The sequence below is a fragment of the Nerophis lumbriciformis genome, linkage group LG07 (assembly GCF_033978685.3).
Source record: "Nerophis lumbriciformis linkage group LG07, RoL_Nlum_v2.1, whole genome shotgun sequence".
Classification (NCBI taxonomy): domain Eukaryota; kingdom Metazoa; phylum Chordata; class Actinopteri; order Syngnathiformes; family Syngnathidae; genus Nerophis; species Nerophis lumbriciformis.
In genome coordinates, this window is record NC_084554.2 from 12,653,875 (window position 1) to 12,673,383 (window position 19,509).

General features: G+C 41.9%; 1 long non-coding RNA gene across 1 annotated transcript; it reads left to right on the plus strand.

Moving 5' to 3' along the window:
* The first annotated feature begins 4,005 nt into the window (after positions 1 to 4,005).
* LOC133609274 (uncharacterized) lies at positions 4,006 to 15,249 on the plus strand. The gene is made up of 2 exons (XR_009815693.1): positions 4,006 to 4,154; positions 15,099 to 15,249. It is a non-coding gene; the product is annotated as an uncharacterized lncRNA (long non-coding RNA).
* The last annotated feature ends 4,260 nt before the right edge of the window (positions 15,250 to 19,509 follow it).

The following is a 19,509-nucleotide window of genomic DNA, read 5'->3' on the forward strand; positions in this document are numbered from 1 at the left end:
GTACGGTATGGTACTACATAGCATACTTGCCAACCCTCCCGAATTTTCCGGGAGACTCCCGAATTTCAGTGCCTCTCCCGAAAATCTCCCGGGGCAACCATTCTCCCGAATTTCTCCCGATTTCCGGCCGGACAACTATATTGGGGGCGTGCCTTAAAGGCACCGCCTTTAGCGTCGTCTCTCACCTGAAAAGGAGACTATTATATATGTCTCCGTTATCCTTAGGTTTATCTATAACCCATAAAGTAGGCAGGCACGGAGCTATTTATTCCAGCCGGCACGTTAATACACTGACACACAACATCCGGATTCCCATCATGCATTTCTTCAAAACTACGGCAAGTAGTAATGTCCAAAATTTCCAGCCAGACAAACAATATTGGGGGCGTGCCTTAAAGGCACTGCCTTTAGCGTCTTCTCTCACCTGTAAAGGAGACTATTATATATGTCTCCGTTATCCATAGGTTTATCGATAACCCATAACACGGTGGCCGAATGGATATAGTCACTCATGAACGGTCAGAGAAGCACAAGGCGGCGGCAACGCAGTATTATGGGCCACCTTGCTTATTGGAGACCCGAGGGTACTGTAACATATGCCGAGACAAAGATGGCTATGCTGATAGCTACAAGCAACATCCCGTTCTCATTTGCGGATGTTTTCAACAAATCTGTGAAGGATATGTTCCCGGATTCAGAGATTGCTCGCCAGTACTCAAATGGCAGAACAAAGGCTACTCAAATAATGAAAGGTAAGTGTTTTTTTTTTTAAGTACTGTATTTTTCGGACTATAAGTCGCAGTTTTTTTCATAGTTTGGCCGGGCTCCAGTGCAACTTATATATGTTTTTTTCCTTCTTTATTATGCATTTTCGGCAGGTGCGCCTTATACTCCGGTGCGACTTATACTCCGAAAAATACGGTAAGCAGCAAGTACAGTACATTTAGTAGAACAACTGTGTTTTCATTACTGTGTACTGTATATATATATATATATATATACAGTGTTGGGTTAGTTACTGAAAACCAGTAATTAGTTACAGTTACTAGTTACTTTATTTCAAAAGTAACTCAGTTACTAACTCAGTTACTTACACCAAAAAGTAATGCGTTACTGTGAAAAGTAACTATTTAGTTACTTCTTCCCCCCCCCCCCCCTTTTTTTTTAAGGCTCCCATTAATGCCCTTTTAGCCTTCATTTCAGTACTGTTATTGCACTGAAGAATAATACAATGTGTTGATCAACTTGACATGCATTTGCATCACTGAACTCTGCTAAGCAATGTGCTCTACATACAACACACAAAGACAAAGATATGTTTCAAAGGGCCAATTTATTTCAGGCCAGAACAAATTGACAAAACTGTTTTAAATAGCTGCAACATAATGGCACTTTAACTTTAACTTTAAGTAGATATTACAGCATGTGAGGTGAGTGACGTCAGTGAGTGAGTGGGCGAGAGAGGTGAGGGACCGGCGACAGTGAGTGCTTGCAGGTGCTCTAGCTTGGTGGATGGGTGCGTACAATAAAGTCACAAAGTTGCAACAAACCGCCCGTCTTGTCATTCACCCTCAGCTGTAAAGACCCACTGCCGGGTAAAGTGAAGGTTGTTAGCGCCGAAGACGTACATAGGCCCTGGAGGAACGTCTCCCCTGCGCTCCTCAACTGCGGTATGGGAGTCCCCCCCGCCCCCACCCACACAAAGCACGCCTTTTCTTTTCCACCGCTGCAATAAAACACACTCAGATCTTCTGTTTATAGCCGATACTACATGAAAAATAACGTAAAATAACGCAGTAACGCATCATGTAGTAACGGTAACTGAGTTACTGAATATAAAAAATAACGCGTTAGATTACTAGTTACCGCCGAAACTAACGGCGTTACAGTAACGCGTTACTTTGTAACGCGTTAGTCCCAACACTGTATATATATAAGAACTACTTGAATTTCAGTGAATTCTAGCTATAAATGCAATCTCCCGAATTCGGAGGTCTCAAGGTTGGCAAGTATGCTACATAGGGTTGTGCAGCTCTACCTTAAATGGGAAACCGCGCTTTTTGGGGAAATTTGCCTATCGTTCACAATCATTATGAGAGACAAGAACACACATTTATTTTTATTTTTTTTGGGGGGGTGGATTTTAAAGATGATAAAAACATGCTTGGAAGATGCGTGAGTGTCACCGTCAAAGTCCTCTAAAACAACTTCAAAACCTTCCATCAACATTTTATGTACACACTGCAAGTAAATATATAATGTAGTAACAGACACCTTCATAATATGTACAATACTTATCGTATTTTGGTCATTTTAATCATAGCCGGAATTTATTCCTTGGAGCATTCACTTCCGTTTTCATAGCAGCGCATTTCCTACTTCTGGCAACCAATGTTTGTTTCTACATCTGGAAACAAACCCGTGTGTGTAATCATGGCAGATTCGTTAACAATCAACAAAGGCGACTATTTTTGAGAATTTCAATGTGTATATTATCATTTATATATGCATGTTCGAAATTAAATAAAACCAACTAAAATTTGTGGTCTTTTATTATGTATTTATCTGGAAATGTATTTGAAGTCCTGGGGATGTGTAAACAGTAGCCCTTTGCAGTAGATCAGTGGTTCTCAAACTTGTTCCACTAAATACAACCACAGAAAACACCTTGTTCTCCAAGTACCACCATAATGAGCAATGTTAAAATACAGCAGCATAGTAGGCTTAAGTATTAATTAAAACAAGGCAGAGGTGTTAATTAAGAAGTATTTTTTAAATATTTTTGACACTTTAACATTACGCACATTTTATTCGGTATCACTGTTTGAATATTTAAAAATAAAACACTAATCACTTAAGTGGTTCTTTAGCGTACCACTAGATATAGCCAGCGTACCACTAGTGCACTGGTGTCAAACTCAAGGCCTGGGGGCCAAATCTGGCCCGCCACATTATTTTATGTGGCCGGCGAAAGCCTGGAAATATTGTGCGTTAATAGAATTCTTAATCTTTTCTTACTAAATATATTTGTCTTTCCCTTTTGACATTAAAAATCATGTACTGCATGCACTTGCATATCTTTTAAAATTCAATATTATCAAAATCAAAATATTATATTATCATGTATTCCAAAAATATTTTTTTGTTAAAATAAAGATAAATACTGTACTTAAATATCTGCTTGACTTATGATTTCAAAACAAATTATCAATCAAATTGTAGACTGTAAAATTGACAATAGATTTTACAGATAAATTCCGCCGACTGAGTTTTTTACCGTAAAATCAACTTTGGTACTGTTTTTTTCCATATACACTTAGACAGTAAAACATAAAAAAATAAAGAAACATTAAAACAACAAGATTTTAAGGTAAAAAAAAAACAACAACTGGCAGCTCTGTTGCTTGAATTTTACCGCCAAAAACAGTGGTATTGTTTCTCCATTCCATTCCATTTATTAATTTTTTTAATATGCTGTAAAAAAAAAACACTGCTTTTACTGTAAAACTCTGGTTACTGAGTTGCCAGTTTTTTAAGCAAAATGTAATTTTTTTTTGCAGTTTATGTAAAAAAATATATTGTAAATGTGTTATATATATACATGTATATTCATATATTACTCATTGTTAAAAGCGGCCTTCTGAGGGCAACCATAACTGCGATGTGGCCCTCAAAGAAAACGAGTTTGACACCCCTGCATTAGAGGTACCTGTACCACATTTTGAGAATCTCTGCAGTAGATGATACTCAATAAATGTCTTCTGTTTTGTGTATGTTCCTCTCTGTGTAGAATTGACTGTGATGTGACATGAGCCCTGATTTTTTTGCAGTTTTTACAATTTTTTTTCTATATGCTGTTTAAAAATAAAACAAAAAGAATGTTGGTAAAAAAATATATATATTTTTTTTCAGAACCAGACTTGAAGAAAATAATTTGGGTCCACCTGCTGAACGCTCATGGTGTAGATGAGGCGGGCATCGACGGAGGCGATATCTTTCTCCTCAATGAGCTCCTCAACTCAGGCTTCAACCCCAACCAGGGCATCTTCAAGACCACCAACGAGGGCTTGCTGTATCCCAACCCCGCCGCCAAGATGCTGGTGGGAGAATCCTTCACGCGACACTACTACTTCCTGGGCAGGATCCTGGGAAAGGTGAGTGCCTGCTCTGCTAATTAGCACCAACAGATCGCAGGTGTTTGCCAGTCTTCGAATAAACACAAAAAGCCTGTGGCCAATGTGAAATATGCGAAGATTTATGAGCTGTTTGCTATTCACACAGCCAAGCTTGATTTAAGAGCCGAGTTGAAGTTTAATCATTGTCAAGGCGGCCCTCGCTGTTTTTTCTAGAAACTGCAATGTTTGGAGAACTTGATCTCATTTTTTTTCTGGTTTGGCTAAACGATGAATCAGCTCAATGCTTAAACCTTCTTTCCTCTCGGGCTATTTATTACAAATCGTCCTTAACACATGAGCAAGTAATGTTTCATCCCTGTACGCTTGTGTGTGCGTGTGTGTGTGTGTGTGTGAGTGAGAGTGTGTGTGACGATCAACTCAACCAGAGCAAAATTACCACATGACAAGCGGTGGCTTCTCAATTAGGGCTTCCATTAGCCGACGATTCCTACCTCTTGTTTGTGTAGCCATCGCATTTGTCTGCTCCTAAATCAGGCAGCACACAGACAGCACATAAATAAGCCTTCAAAGCATGTGCTAATAGCATTTTGATCTCTTTTACACTCAGCAGTGGATTCTCTGGAGTCCTTCCATGCTCCGCTCTCCATTTCAAGTAATAAATAACGGGGGGGGGGGAATTAATTAGTTGGACATTCAATTAACCCGACCTTAAGTTATTTTTTTCTCCCTCAATGCAAATGTAGGTTAGAGCGGCCCATTGATACTTGTTTAGTTAGTGTGGTTATTGGTGGAATAAAAGCACAGCCTTTATATGTACTAGGATTGCATCACCACCATGGCGGTGTGCGTTGTACGTGCACACACCTGCTCAAAAGACATGGGAGATTAATACTGTTCATTAATGTCTGCCATTGTTGTGGGGGTGATGCATTACAGGCAGGAGTGGCTTGTCTAAGGGGTACTCACCCAAATGGGATTGAAGATCAGAATGTAGGCTGCTCGTCATCCCTCTTCCTCACTTGTCACACTAGTGACAGGCGCAAAGATTGAAACCCTCAAATGGTCAAACATGAATGAAATCGGCGTCTTTTGCTTATTGCTGACTTTAGTCTTCATGGGAAGAAAATGAACTTCTAATGATGTCTAATGAAGAAAGGCATCAGTGGTCTCTAACTACAAACCCCGTTTCCATATGAGTTGGGAAATTGGGTTAGATGTAAATATGTACTGAATACAATGATTTGCAAACCATGTTCAACCCATATTCAGTTGAATATGCTACAAAGACAACATATTTGATGTTCAAACTGATAAACATTTTTTTTTTTGCAAATAATCATTAACTTTAGAATTTGATGCCAGCAACACGTGACAAAGAAGTTAGGAATGGTGGCAATAATTACTGATAAAGTTGAGGAATGCTCATCAAACACTTATTTGGAACATCCCACAGGTGTGCAGGCTATTTGGGAACAGGTGGGTGCTATGATTGGGTATAAAAACAGCTTCCCAAAAAATGCTCAGTCTTTCACAAGAAAGGGGTCTCCGTTGTCGTATTTTAGGCTTCATAATGCGCCACACATTTTCAATGGGAGACAGGTCTGGACTACTTTGAGAAACGTTGTTCTTAAACTGTTTGACTATTTGCTCACACAGTTGTGGACAAAGGGGTGTACCTCGCCCCATCCTTTCTTGTGAAAGACAGCATTTTTTGGGAAGCTGTTTTAATACCCAATCATGGCACCCACCTGTTCCCAATTAGCCTGCACACCTGTGGGATGTTCCAAATAAGTGTTTGATGAGCATTCCTCAACTTTATCAGTATTTATTGCCACCTTTCCCAACTTCTTTGTCACGTGTTGCTGGCATCAAATACTAAAGTTAATGATTATTTGCAAAAAAAAAAAAAATGTTTATCAGTTTGAACATCAAATATGTTGTCTTTGTAGCATATTCAAATGAATATGGGTTGGAAATGATTTGCAAATCATTGTATTCCGTTTATATTTACATCTAACACAATTTCCCAACTCATATGGAAACGGGGTTTGTATGAAGGTGAGACCAGATCTGTCCTCACCCTGCAGGCCTCTTTTGATAGATGGTGATGCCTTTTAAAGGCATTATAATTTTACTGATCCCAAATGTTGTAAATTAAGGGATTTATTTGGCAGCAAACAGAATGCACCTGCACTGTTGTTGGCAATTATTCCACCTGATGGTGCCACAATCTGCTTTAATTGCGCTGCCACTGCACTCACTTATATTAAAATGCCTGGCCCATAACAATTAATTCTTAATGTCCTCAGCCATTTTGGCACAATTTCTGGCAATAAACACTCGTAAATAAAGTAAGCGCCATTGGAAAAAACAAGGTGGGAGTGCTGCCTCTTCCCGGCAAGAGTGTTATTGATAGGTTTCAGGGGGCCATGCGGCACATATGCTCTCAAACGAGCACTGGCCACTGCTGAAATACTAAATGGATTATTTTGCATAAAAAACAGACAAAGCTTTAAGTTGCGCTATTAACCTGTGTTTAAGAAATAGCCTTGATTTATGTGCGTTTGTGTGTTTAAGATGCATGCATTATGGAAATGCTCCAGATTTATAATCCATTTAGCTGATGTGGTCAGGGTTTTAACACTATCATTTATAAGGACCTGCATATTTTAATGTCTCCAATGAGCTCTTTTTCCTAACTATTCCAGTACATTAGCTTTGGCTTTTATGTGCCACCTGCCCGCTTGTGCTGCTTAATAGCATTTAAGGTCAAGGTGAGAATTGTCATTTATAAAGTTAGACACGAGTGAAGCAGAAGCTGGTGTGCTTCAGTTGAATTGTTTTGCTCACTCTCTTGTTAGCATCTTATCAATGAATCTGCTTTCCTAGCACACAATCCATTGAACTGAATGCTCCTTGGTCTATTTACATGTAAATCCTTTCCACAGGCTCTTCTTGGCCTTGCTGGACCCCGGAATGTACCGGAACCTTCTTTTTCTTTAAGAGCTACGAGGGTAATGTGGAGGAGTTGGGCTTGAACTTCATCGTAGTCAATCTGGGAGAGGCTCGGGTAACTTGGATCACATCAGTGATACACATTCATTATTAAGGGTGTCTCAAATGTTTGTTCCGATACCGATATTGATCCTATACAAATATGATACTCATTGAGAATATTTTCTTTCAACAAAATGTTTTTTCCTTGTACAGTAGCACCTCTGTTTTTGTTAGTAACCCGCTCCAAAAGGTCCGACAATGACCGAATCGTACAAACCCCAAAACCAGTGAAGTTGGCACGTTGTGTTAATCGTAAATAAAAACAGAATACAACGATTTGCAAATCCTTTTCAACCTATATTCAATTGAATAGGCTTCAAAGACAAGATACACACCGTTCGAACTGCTAAACTTTGTTATTTTTTGCAAATATGAACTCATTTAGAATTTGATGCCTGCAACATTTTTCAAAAAAGCTGGCACAAATGGCAAAAAAGACTAATAAAGTTGAGAAATGCTCATCAAACACATATTTGGAACATCCCACAGGTGAACAGGCTAATTGGGAACAGGTGGGTGCCATGATTGGGTATAAAAGCAGCTTCCATGAAATGCTCAGTCATTCTCAAACAAGGATGGGGCAAGGGTCACCACTTTGTCAACAAATGCGTGAGCAAATTGTCCAACAGTTTAAGAACGAGCTATTGCAAGGAATTTAGGGATTTCACCATCTACGGTCCGTAATATCATCAAAAGGTTCAGAGAATCTGGAGAAATCACTGCACGTAACATTGAATGCCCGTGACCTTTGATTCTTCAAGCGGTACTGCATCAAATACCGAGATCAGTGTGTAAAAGATATCACCACATTTGCTCAGGAACAATTTAGAAAAGCACTGTCAGTAACTACAGTTTGTCGCTACATCTTTAAGTGCAAGTTAAAACTCTACTATGCAAAGCCAAAGCCATTTATCAACAACACCCAGAAATGCCGCCGACTTTGTGGGCCTGAGCTCATCTAAGATGGATGCAAAGTGGAAAAGTGTTCTGTGGTCTGACGAGTCCACATTTCAAATTGTTTTTGGAAACTGTGGACGTGGTGTCTTCCGGACCAAAGAGGAAAAGAACCATCCAGCGCGAATTTCAAAAGCCAGCATCTGTGATGGTATGGGGGTGTATTAGTGCCCAAGACATGGGTAACTTACACTTCTGTGAAGGCACCATTAATGCTGAAAGGTACATACAGGTTTTGGAGCAACATATGTTGCCATTCAAGCAACGCCTTTTTCATGGACGCCCCTGCTTATTTCAGCAAGACAATGCCAAGCCACATTTTGCACGTGTTACAACAGCGTGGCTTTGTAGTAAAAGAGTGCGGGTACTAGACTGGCCTGACTGTAGTCCAGACCTGTCTCCCATTGAAAATGTGTGCCGCATTATGAAGCCTAAAATACCACAATGGAGACCCCGGACTGTTGAACAACTTAAGCTGTACATCAAGCAAGAATGGGAAAGAATTCCACCTGAAAAGCTTCAAAAATTGGTTTCCTCAGTTCCCAAACGTTTACTGAGTGTTGTTAAAAGGAAAGGCCATGTAACACAGTGGTAAACATGGCCCTGTGACAACTTTTTTGCAACGTGTTGCTGCCATTAAATTCTAAGTTAATGATTATTTGCAAAAAAAAATTCAGTTTCTCAGTTCGACCATTAAATATATTTTCTTTGCAGTCTATTCAATTGAATATAAGTTGAAAAGGATTTGCAAATCATTGTATGCTGTTTTTTATTTACAAATTACACAACGTGCCAACTTCACTGGTTTTGGGGTTTGTACAAAAACCAATACATGTTTTCCATCAGCAATAATGTAAATCCAGTTAATCCAATCCAGACGCCCACAAATATTCGGTGTGTCCGATAAAACTTTTGCACTTTTGATATATCTATCAGTGGCCTTGTGGTTAGAGTGTCCGCCCTGAGATCGGTAGGTTGTGAGTTCAAACCCCAGCCGAATCATACCAAAGACTATAAAAATGGGACCCATTACCTCCCTGCTTGACACTCAGCATCAAGGGTTGGAATTGGGAGTTAAATCACCAAAAATGATTCCCGGGCGCGGCCACCGCTGCTGCTCACTGCTCCCCTCACCTCCCAGCGGGTGATCAAGGGTGATGGGTCAAATGCAGAGAATAATTTCGCCACACCTAGTGTGTGTGTGACAATCATGGGTACTTTAACTTTAATATTGATCCGATGCAATGTCAGCACAAATCCTACATATTTTTACTATTTTGTTGTGAGGCATGTTAGAAAAGGTTTGCTCAAGTGAAATGAGTCAAACAGAACAATGGTAGGTATGAAAAGCACTAACATCTTTATTATTATTAACCGTCTGAAATAGGCTTCCTCCCACCTCCAAAAACATGCACCTGGGGATAGGTTGATTGGCAACACTAAAAAATTGGCCCTAGTGTGTGAATGTGAGTGTGAATGTTGTCTGTCTATCTGTGTTGGCCCTGCGATGAGGTGGCGACTTGTCCAGGGTGTACACAGCCTTCCGCCCGATTGTAGCTGAGATAGGCTCCAGCGCCCCCCGCGACCCCGAAGGGAATAAGCGGTAGTGGATGGATGGATGGATGAAATTGATTAATGCTGTCTTTAAAGCGCCCACTTAGGATCTTTCACTTTTGGTTGATTTTGGCAGCGCCAGTGGACCAAAGCGGTAGTGGTAGACCACATTTCCCATCAAGACCAGCGCATAGGGTTAGTCAGTCAGTATTACTGATCTTTCCACAGTAAGATCCTACATGTTTTACTCAAACTTTATATTTGCAATCTGCAGTCATTTCATCGCACGATTTAAATAGGGCCTTTGCATGTTTTTGCCGCTTTTCTTTCATTTTGTCTTTAATTAGCGTTTGCAGAACATTTAGGTGAAGGAGCTCGCTGACATGGTTTTTCATTTGTGTTTTTCTGCAGCTTCAATGTATTCTCTCTGTTCGGACCCTCTTTGTGGCGTTAATAATTCATTTTGCTGGTTGTGTGCCACTTCTTATGCCCCCGTTGAGATAAAGCACGTCGCTATGGAGGCTGTGGTGGGAACACAACCACACTGTTGACCGTTCCCTGCAGCCTTTTCCTCCTGAGATGATCTCAGCACGCCTCACAGAAGCTACCTGCAACTCTTAGGCACGTCTGGTCCCCAAGCGCAAGGCCAGGCTCCTGACTGTTTACTCAGGGCCTTAACGCGTCTTATTAGCTCCTCTCAAACAGCACCTGAAATGGCCCGGTCACAATGCGGCCTCTGCAAACAGCGTAGGGAAAACAATTTGTGGAAGATTAGGCACACACCCGGGAGCAGCCTGCCCTCCGTTTGCCCCCGCCAGATAGCCAGCAGAGCCTGATAACCACAGTAATTCTCCTACATTAGCACATAATCACACACAAGAATGAGTCAATAGGAGGAACGACTTTCATTCCACATACATTTGACTCAACAGTCTTGTGAAGCTTATCAGCATCACTTTTGTTAGACGTCACAGAGGCTCTCATCTATTGAGCTGTGTTTGTAACGTCCAATTGTACTGTTGAACCCATATGACTTTTAAGTGAAATGCTACCAGATTAAATTGTTGTGTTTTGTGTATCTTTCAACACTGCTAAACACTTAAACAAGCTTATCACAAAAGTTGGTCAGGGTATGAATCATAAGTGTCGTTAGGCAAGACCGCAGCAGCATTAAAGGGGAACATTATTACCAGACCTATGTAAGCGTCAATATATACCTTGATGTTGCAGAAAAAAGACCATATATTTTTTTAACCGATTTCCGAACTCTAAATGGGTGAATTTTGGCGAATTAAACGTCTTTCTAATATTCGCTCTCGGAGCGATGACTTCACAACGTGGCGTCACATCGGGAAGCAATCCGCCATTTTCTCAAACACCGAGTCAAATCAGCTCTGTTATTTTCCGTTTTTCCGACTGTTTTCCGTACCTTGGAGACATCATGCCTCGTCGGTGTGTTGTCGGAGGGTGTAACAACACGAACAGGGATGGATTCAAGTTGCACCAGTGGCCCAAAGATGCGAAAGTGGCAAGAAATTGGACGTTTGTTCCGCACACTTTACCGACGAAAGCTATGCTACGACAGAGATGGCAAGAATGTGTGGATATCCTGCGACACTCAAAGCAGATGCATTTCCAACGATAAAGTCAAAGGAATCTGCCGCCAGACCCCCATTGAATCTGCCGGAGTGTGTGAGCAATTCAGGGACAAAGGACCTCGCTAGCACGGCAAGCAATGGCGGCAGTTTGTTCCCGCAGACGAGCGAGCTAAACCCCCTGGATGTCTTGGCTCACACCGTCCCTTATGCCACTGAAGATGATCAAGAGAAGAATATCGACCCTAGCTTCCCTGGCCTGCTGACATCAACTCCAAAACTGGACAGATCAGCTTTCAGGAAAAGAGCGCGGATGAGGGTATGTCTACAGAATATATTAATTGATGAAAATTGGGCTGTCTGCACTCTCAAAGTGCATGTTGTTGCCAAATGTATTTCATATGCTGTAAACCTAGTTCATAGTTGTTAGTTTCCTTTAATGCCAAACAAACACATACCAATCGTTGGTTAGAAGGCGATCGCCGAATTCGTCCTCGCTTTCTCTCGTGTCGCTGGCTGTCGTGTCGTTTTCGTCGGTTTTGCTTGCATACGGTTCAAACCGATATGGCTCAATAGCTTCAGTTTCTTCTTCAATTTCGTTTTCGCTATCTGCCTCCACACTACAACCATCCGTTTCAATACATTCGTAATCTGTCGAATCGCTTAAGCCGCTGAAATCCGAGTCTGAATCCGAGCTAATGTCGCTATAGCTTGCTGTTCTTTCCGCCATGTTTGTTTGTGTTGGCTTCACTATGTGACGTCACAGAAAAATGGACGGGTGGTTAAAATCAGGCACTTCGAAGCTTTTTTTAGGGATATTGCGTGATGGGTAAAATTTTGAAAAAAACTTCGAAAAATATAATAAGCCACTGGGAACTGATTTTTAATGGTATTAACAATTCTGAAATTGTGATAATGTTCCCCTTTAAGGGTACGTTCAGTGCGTTCTCGAGTTGTATGTTATACAGGTACTAGTATAATACCACGATACTAATGAATCATATTCGGTACTATACCGCCTCTAAAAAGTACCAGTCCCCCGCTCTCCCCTGTCGTCGTCACGTCATGACATTGCTGGTTTGTTCGGCAATGCACAATCACGGAGTACTTACAAGCAGACAATGTAAGTTGTAGTCATTAACTTCCTTCTTTTTCTCTATCCTGTTGCTGTGGGGCAGACTGGCTCGTACATGCACATGCATGCTAAAAGTCTCCGCTGTTGCCATTTTTAATAAAAAGTATAGTTCTTATATCTGTCAGTAGACTCAATATAGAAGCACTAAAACAACAACATGACTGACGGGCAGGGGGGAGATGCAGTCGAAGGGGGCTAGGCCTGGAGTAGAGCTTCGACACGTAAATAAGACCACAGACAGTCAGAAAGCCATTTGAAGATGGTCTGTAAAGCAAAATCTATGCAAAATTTTGGCCAAAGAACAACCATTCCATGGAAGTGTTTTAAATGAAGAAAAAAATATCATAATATGACCCCTTTAGGTGTTGTAAACCTGCATGTCACAGTGGGCCTTGTAAGGAAAATAAACACTATCTTTGGAATATGTGTAGGCAGCTTGTGAGTGAGGAACAGTGTTTTTCTCCTCGGTTGTACATTTTCAGGTCAAAGGGGAACTGAATTTTTTTGGAATTGTGCTTATCATTTGCAATCCTTATGTGAAACAAGAACACATACATTTTTCTCTTTATTTGTGTATTCTAAATTGTGAAGAAGAAAAAAACACTAGCAAGAGGTGGCTAACAATGTCGCTAATAAGAGTAATATATTCTGCTTATAAAGCTCTCTAAATAAACCAAAAACCACCAATGATACTCCATTCACATGCCATGACCTAAATATCAACCAAGTATTAGCGATATTGTTATTATAAGAGCCAATGCTGAGGAACTACTTTTCGCGCCGTATTGATCACCAAGAGGTAACTTATGCAGCTATTGACATACTAAGCTGCTGCTGCATCACCTCTGAGTTGGCAAAAGTTTGTACTCGTATAAATTACACCTTTCACCTGTATAGTAGATGGTTGTAGCCATTAATCGAGAAGCTGTTAAACTTTGACATTCAATTTATACCCGGAAACGTTGCAAGGAAGATAAGACAATATGCTAATTTGCTCCTGGCATTTTTTGCAAGAGGTTTATGATGATCAGAAAGATACAAACATCCGTCGGCATCCTAGTGAGAGCAGACATCGTACATTAAGTAAATGTTTTTTTAAGTTTGTAGTTTATGTTTCTTGTTTAGCTCTTAGCAATACAGCTCCATGATGTTTAGTGTTTCACTAAAGCTGGATCCGCTTATCACTCAGCGTCTAAAACTTGTGGCTCATCCGCCGTGTATTTAGACTCAAAAGTGTAAGGTTCTGGATCATCGCTTGTACCAAAATAGTCGTCGTTGGCTCTCGTGAAGTCTGCCATGATATGTTGTTGAAGGAAATAGCAAACTTTGGGCTGCGTTCTGTGAAATCAATGCGACGCCATAATGCTTAAAATTAGGGATGTCCGATAATATCGGACTGCCGATATTATCAGCCGATAAATGCTTTAAAATGTAATATCGGAAATTATCGGTATCAGTTTCAAAATTATCGGTATCCGTTTCAAAAAGTAAAATGTATGACTTTTTAAAACGTCGCTGTGTACACGGACGTAGGAAGAAGTACAGAGCGCCGATAAACCTTAAAGGCACTGCCTTTGCATGTCGGCCCAGTCACATAATATCTACGGCTTTTGACACACTCACAAGTGAATGCAAGCATACTTGGTCAATAGCCACACTGAGGGTGGCCGTATAAACAACTTTAACACTGTTACAAATATGCGTCACATTGTGAACCCAAACCAAACAAGAATGACAAACACATTTCGGGAGAACATCCGCACCGTAACACAACATAAACATAACAGAAAAAATACTCAGAACCCCTTGCAGCACTAACTCTTCCAGGACGCTACAATATACACCCCCCCCCCCCCCCCCCCCAACCTCAACCTCCTCATGCTCTCTCAGGGAGAGGATGTCCCAAATTCCAAGCTGCTGTTTTGAGGCATGTTAAAAAAAAAAGAATGCACTTTGTGACTTCAATAATAAATATGGCAGTGCCAGGTTGGCATTTTTTTACATAACTTGAGTTGATTTATTTTGGAAAACCTTGTTACATTGTTTAATGCATCCAGCGGGGCATCACAACAAAATTAGGCATAATAATGTGTTAATTCCACGACTGTATATATCGGTATCGGTTGATATCGGTATCGGTAATTAAGAGTTGGACAATATCGGAATATCGGATATCGGCAAAAAAGCCATTATCGGACATCTCTACTTAAAAATGACCAACGTGCATAAATATTAAATGGTATCATGAATGTGCCTGTTATTACATAACATACAGGTTCACGTGTTCATGCAAAGACGAGAAGCACTGGCTGTTCCTATCCCCCCGCAGACATTATGATGTCATGATAAAGTCGTCTTTATTAACCGTGATGAGCACATTTTATCAAGCGCTAACTGCTCTAAAGCTAATGAAAAGAGAGCTCGGGGCCAATATATATTGGAGCAGATGTTCAATGGCGGCGCTATATTTAGAAAAGCACTTAACCGTGGGCACTCACGGCCAGCCGCACCTTTAATCTGCTGGATAACATTTTAATTACCTCCCTGTGATTGAATTCCGTCCACCTTGCATCGTGAAACTTTCAAACCAAAATGCAGGATGCGGCCAAGCTACTCGTTTGTGTAAGTCCTTGTTTGACACTTCAAAAATGTCTCTTGTTACTGCAGGTGGTGGAGCTGAAGACGGGGGTTACAGACCTCGACTACAGCCTCAACAAGCAGATCCGGCCGCGCTGCCTGGCCTTCAGGCAGGGTCGAGCCAACTTGGTCAACTTCAGTGGCTGCGCATTTTTGACCACGTTCTCTGCTGGGCTTTAAGGTATGACCTCCAAAGTGTCTTCTCTTTGTGTAGCTGTCCTCTTAAGTCGGGCGTCGGCAACTTTACTCCCTGGAGCTTTTTCAAAAATATATACAAATTGAAAAATATGGGGGGGAAATATATTTTTGTTTTCATATGGTTTCTTTAGGAGGACAAACATGACACAAACCTTTCTATTTGTTAGAAATCCCACTGTTTAACATGCTTCACTGGTGAGAGTATTTGGCAAGCACCGTTTTGTCCTACTAATTTTGGCGGTCCTTGAACTCACTGTAGTTTGTTTACATATACAACTTTCTCAGACGCTGCCACAGAACGACGTGTTTTATGCCACTCCTTCTTTGTCTCATTTTGTCCACCAAACTTTTTATGCTGTGCGTGAATGCACAAAGGTGAGCTTTGTTGCTTTTATTGACTTGTTGGAGTGCTAATCAGGCATATTTGGTCAGTGCATGACTGCAAGCTAATCAAGCTAACATGCTATTTAGGCTAGCTGTATGTACATATTGCATCATTATGCCTCGTTTGTAGGTATATTTGAGCTCATTTAATTTCCTTTACTTATGTACTCTGTGTATTTAATTTATATTTGCATGACTCATAATGTATGTAATATTGGCTGCATTTCTGATAGTTGCTTGTGATGCGTTATAGACCATAGCACACGTTACCCAGCCTGGTCACATATAATTTTTATTTTATTTTTTTACTAGGTTTCCGCGTGCCACTAAAAAGCATTAAACGTCATTAAATGGATTTTGTGAAAATTAAGCCTCTAAATGGCTTTAAAAAGCATTGAATTTGATGTCCAGAGGCATTAAAAAATGTTAATACAATTGTTGTCCTGAGCTGATAGCCACTAATCAAACAATAAATGAAAATGAACTCAATAACTTTGCCGTCACTAATAAATTGCTTCGTCTTCGTGTCTGGCTTTCAAACTGGATACAAGAGGTCTCACTCTCAGACCCTGAGCACGTTTATTCGACAGTGAAATTACATGGACAAAGTGAGCCTCCTTTCAGTCAGGCACAATCTTTGGACTTGCAGTTCTCTTCCACAGGTGCAGTAGTGGTAGCGACACGCACTTTAATGTTGGCGCTGGAAGTAATCATTTTGAAACAACGGCCACTTTTAAAGTACACATTGCTTCGAAACCGTGGGAGAAGACACTCGTTTCGGTGGGCTGTGTGAACTCCGGAAATGACCAACAGCTTCTTTTTTTTCTAACTTTATTTTAACAACAATTTTTCAGTTCAATTATTTATTTATTTAATTAAAAAAAATCAATCAATGGAATAAAATAAAATACAAATCAATCAACATCCATCCATCCATCCATCTTTTTCCGCTTATCCGAAGTCGGGTCGCGGGGGCTGCAGCCTAAGCAAGGAAGCGCAGACTTCCCTCTCCCCAGCCATTTTGTTCAGCTCCTCCCGGGGGATGCCGAAGCGTTCCCAGGCCAGCCGGGAGACATAGTCTTCCCAACGTGTCCTGGGTCTTCCCCATAGCCTCCTACCGGTCGGGCGTGGATGGCATCCTGACCAGATGCCCGAACCACCTCATCTGGCTCCTCTTGATGTGGAGGAGCAGCGGCTTTACTTTGAGCTCCCCCCGGATGACAGAGCTTCTCACCCTATTTCTAAGGGAGAGCCCCGCCACCCGGCGGAGGAAGCTCATTTCGGCCGCTTGTACCCGTGATCTTGTCCTTTCGGTCATAACCCAAAGCTCATGGCCATAGGTGAGAATGGGAACGTAGATCGACCGGTAAATTGAGAGCTTTGCCTTCCGGCTCAGCTCCTTCTTCACCACAACGGATCGATACAGCGTCCGCGTTACTGAAGACGCCGCACCGATCCGCCTGTTGACCTCACGATCCACTCTTCTCTCACTCATGAACAAGACTCCGAGGTACTTGAACTCCTCCACCTGGGGCAAGAGCTCCTCCCCAACCCGAAGATGGCACTCCACCCTTTTCCGGGCGAGAACCATGGACTCGGACTTGGAGGTGCTGATTCCCATCCCAGTCGCTTCCCACTCGACTGCGAACCGATCCAGTGAGAGTTGAAGATCTTGGTCAGATGAAGCCATCAGGACCACATCATCTGCAAAAAGCAGAGACCTAATCCTGCAGCCACCAAACCGGATCCCGTCAACGCCTTGACTGCGCCTAGAAATTCTGTCCATAAAAGTTATGAACAGAATCGGTGACAAAGGGCAGCCTTGGCGGAGTCCAACCCTCACTGGAAACGTGTCTGACTTACTGCCGGCAATGCGGACCAAGCTCTGACACTGATCATACAGGGAGCGGACCGCCACAATCAGACAGTCCGTTACCCCATACTCTCTGAGCACTCCCCACAGGACTTCCCGGGGTACACGGTCGAATGCCTTCTCTAAGTCCACAAAGCACAATCTACTGGTTGGGCAAACTTCCATGCACCCTCAAGGACCCTGCCGAGAGTATAGAGCTGGTCCACAGTTCCACGACCAGGACGAAAACCACACTGTTCCTCCTGAATCTGAGGTTCGACTATCCGCCATAGCCTCCTCTCCAGTACACCTGAATAGACCTTACTTTAATCAACATTAAAGTAAAATATAAATGAAAAGTAGCAGAAAGAAGATAAAACTTAAATCTGCCCCCTATTTTCACAAATACAACAATTGACTTTCAATGTTGGCGTCTACAAAACCATATTTTCATTTTACAACAATTACCCCAATAATGAAGAAATAATTATATTTTGTCATATATTTTCGTCATCATGATTTTAAATTTTTTATGGAATCCAGAAAGAGATTTACATTGTTTTATTCCACTGTCAAGTTTGTTCCATAAACTAACACCTTTGATTAAAATACTTACTTCCATTGTTACTGTTCTAAATCTAGTTTTATTAAAGATTTCAGTGCCTTTCAGATTATAATTACTTTGTCTTTTTACAAATCTGTTTTGAAAGTTGTTTCATGTGCTTTAAACATCAATCAATCAATCAATCAATGTTTATTTATATAGCCCTAAATCACAAGTGTCTCAAAGGGCTGCACAAGCCACAACGACATCCTCGGTACAAAGCCCACATAAGGGCAAGGAAAAACTCACCCCAGTGGGACGTCGATGTGAATGACTATGAGAAACCTTGGAGAGGACCGCATATGTGGGTAACCCCCCCCCTCTAGGGGAGACCGAATGCAATGGATGTCGAGTGGGTCTGACATAATATGGTGAGAGTCCAGTCCATAGTGGATCCAACATAATAGTAAGAGTCCAGTCCATAGTGGGGCCAGCAGGACACCATCCCGAGCGGAGACGGGTCAGCAGCGCAGAGATGTTCCCAGCCGATGCACAGGCGAGCGGTCCACCCCGGGTCCCGACTCTGGACAGCCAGCACTTCATCCATGGCCACCGGACCTGTGCCCCCCCCACCTCCACAAGGAAGAGGGGAGCAGAGGAGAAAAGAAAAGAAACGGCAGATCAACTGGTCTAAAAGGGGGGTCTATTTAAAGGCTAGAGTATACAAATGAGTTTTAAGATGGGACTTAAATGCTTCTACTGAGGTAGCATCTCTAATTGTTACCAGGAGGGCATTCCAGAGTACTGGAGCCCCAATAGAAAACGCTCTATAGCCCACAGACTTTTTTTGGGCTCTGGGAATCACTAATATGCCGGAGTTCTTTGAACGCAGATTTCTTGCCGGGACATATGGTACAATACAATCGACAAGATAGGACGGAGCTAGACCGTGTAGTATTTTATACGTAAGTAGTAAAACCTTAAAATCACATCTTAAGTGCACAGGAAGCCAGTGCAGGTGAGCCAGTATAGGCGTAATATGATCAAACTTTCTTGTTCTTGTCAAAAGTCTAGCAGCCGCATTTTGTACCAATTGTAGGCTTCACGGTGGCAGAGGGGTTAGTGCATCTGCCTCACAATACGAAGGTCCTGAGTAGTCTTGGGTTCAATCCCGGGCTCGGGATCTTTCTGTGTGGAGTTTGCATGTTCTCCCCGTGACTGAGTGGGTTCCCTCCGGGTACTCCGGCTTCCTCCCACCTCCAAAGACATGCACCTGGGGATAAGTTGATTGGCAACACTAAATTGGCCCTAGTGTGTGAATGTGAGTGCGAATGTTGTCTGTCTATCTGTGTTGGCCCTGCGATGAGGTGGCGACTTGTCCAGGGTGTACCCCGCCTTCCGCCCGATTGTAGCTGAGATAGGCTCCAGTGCCCCCCGCGACCCCAAAGGGAATAAGCGGTAGA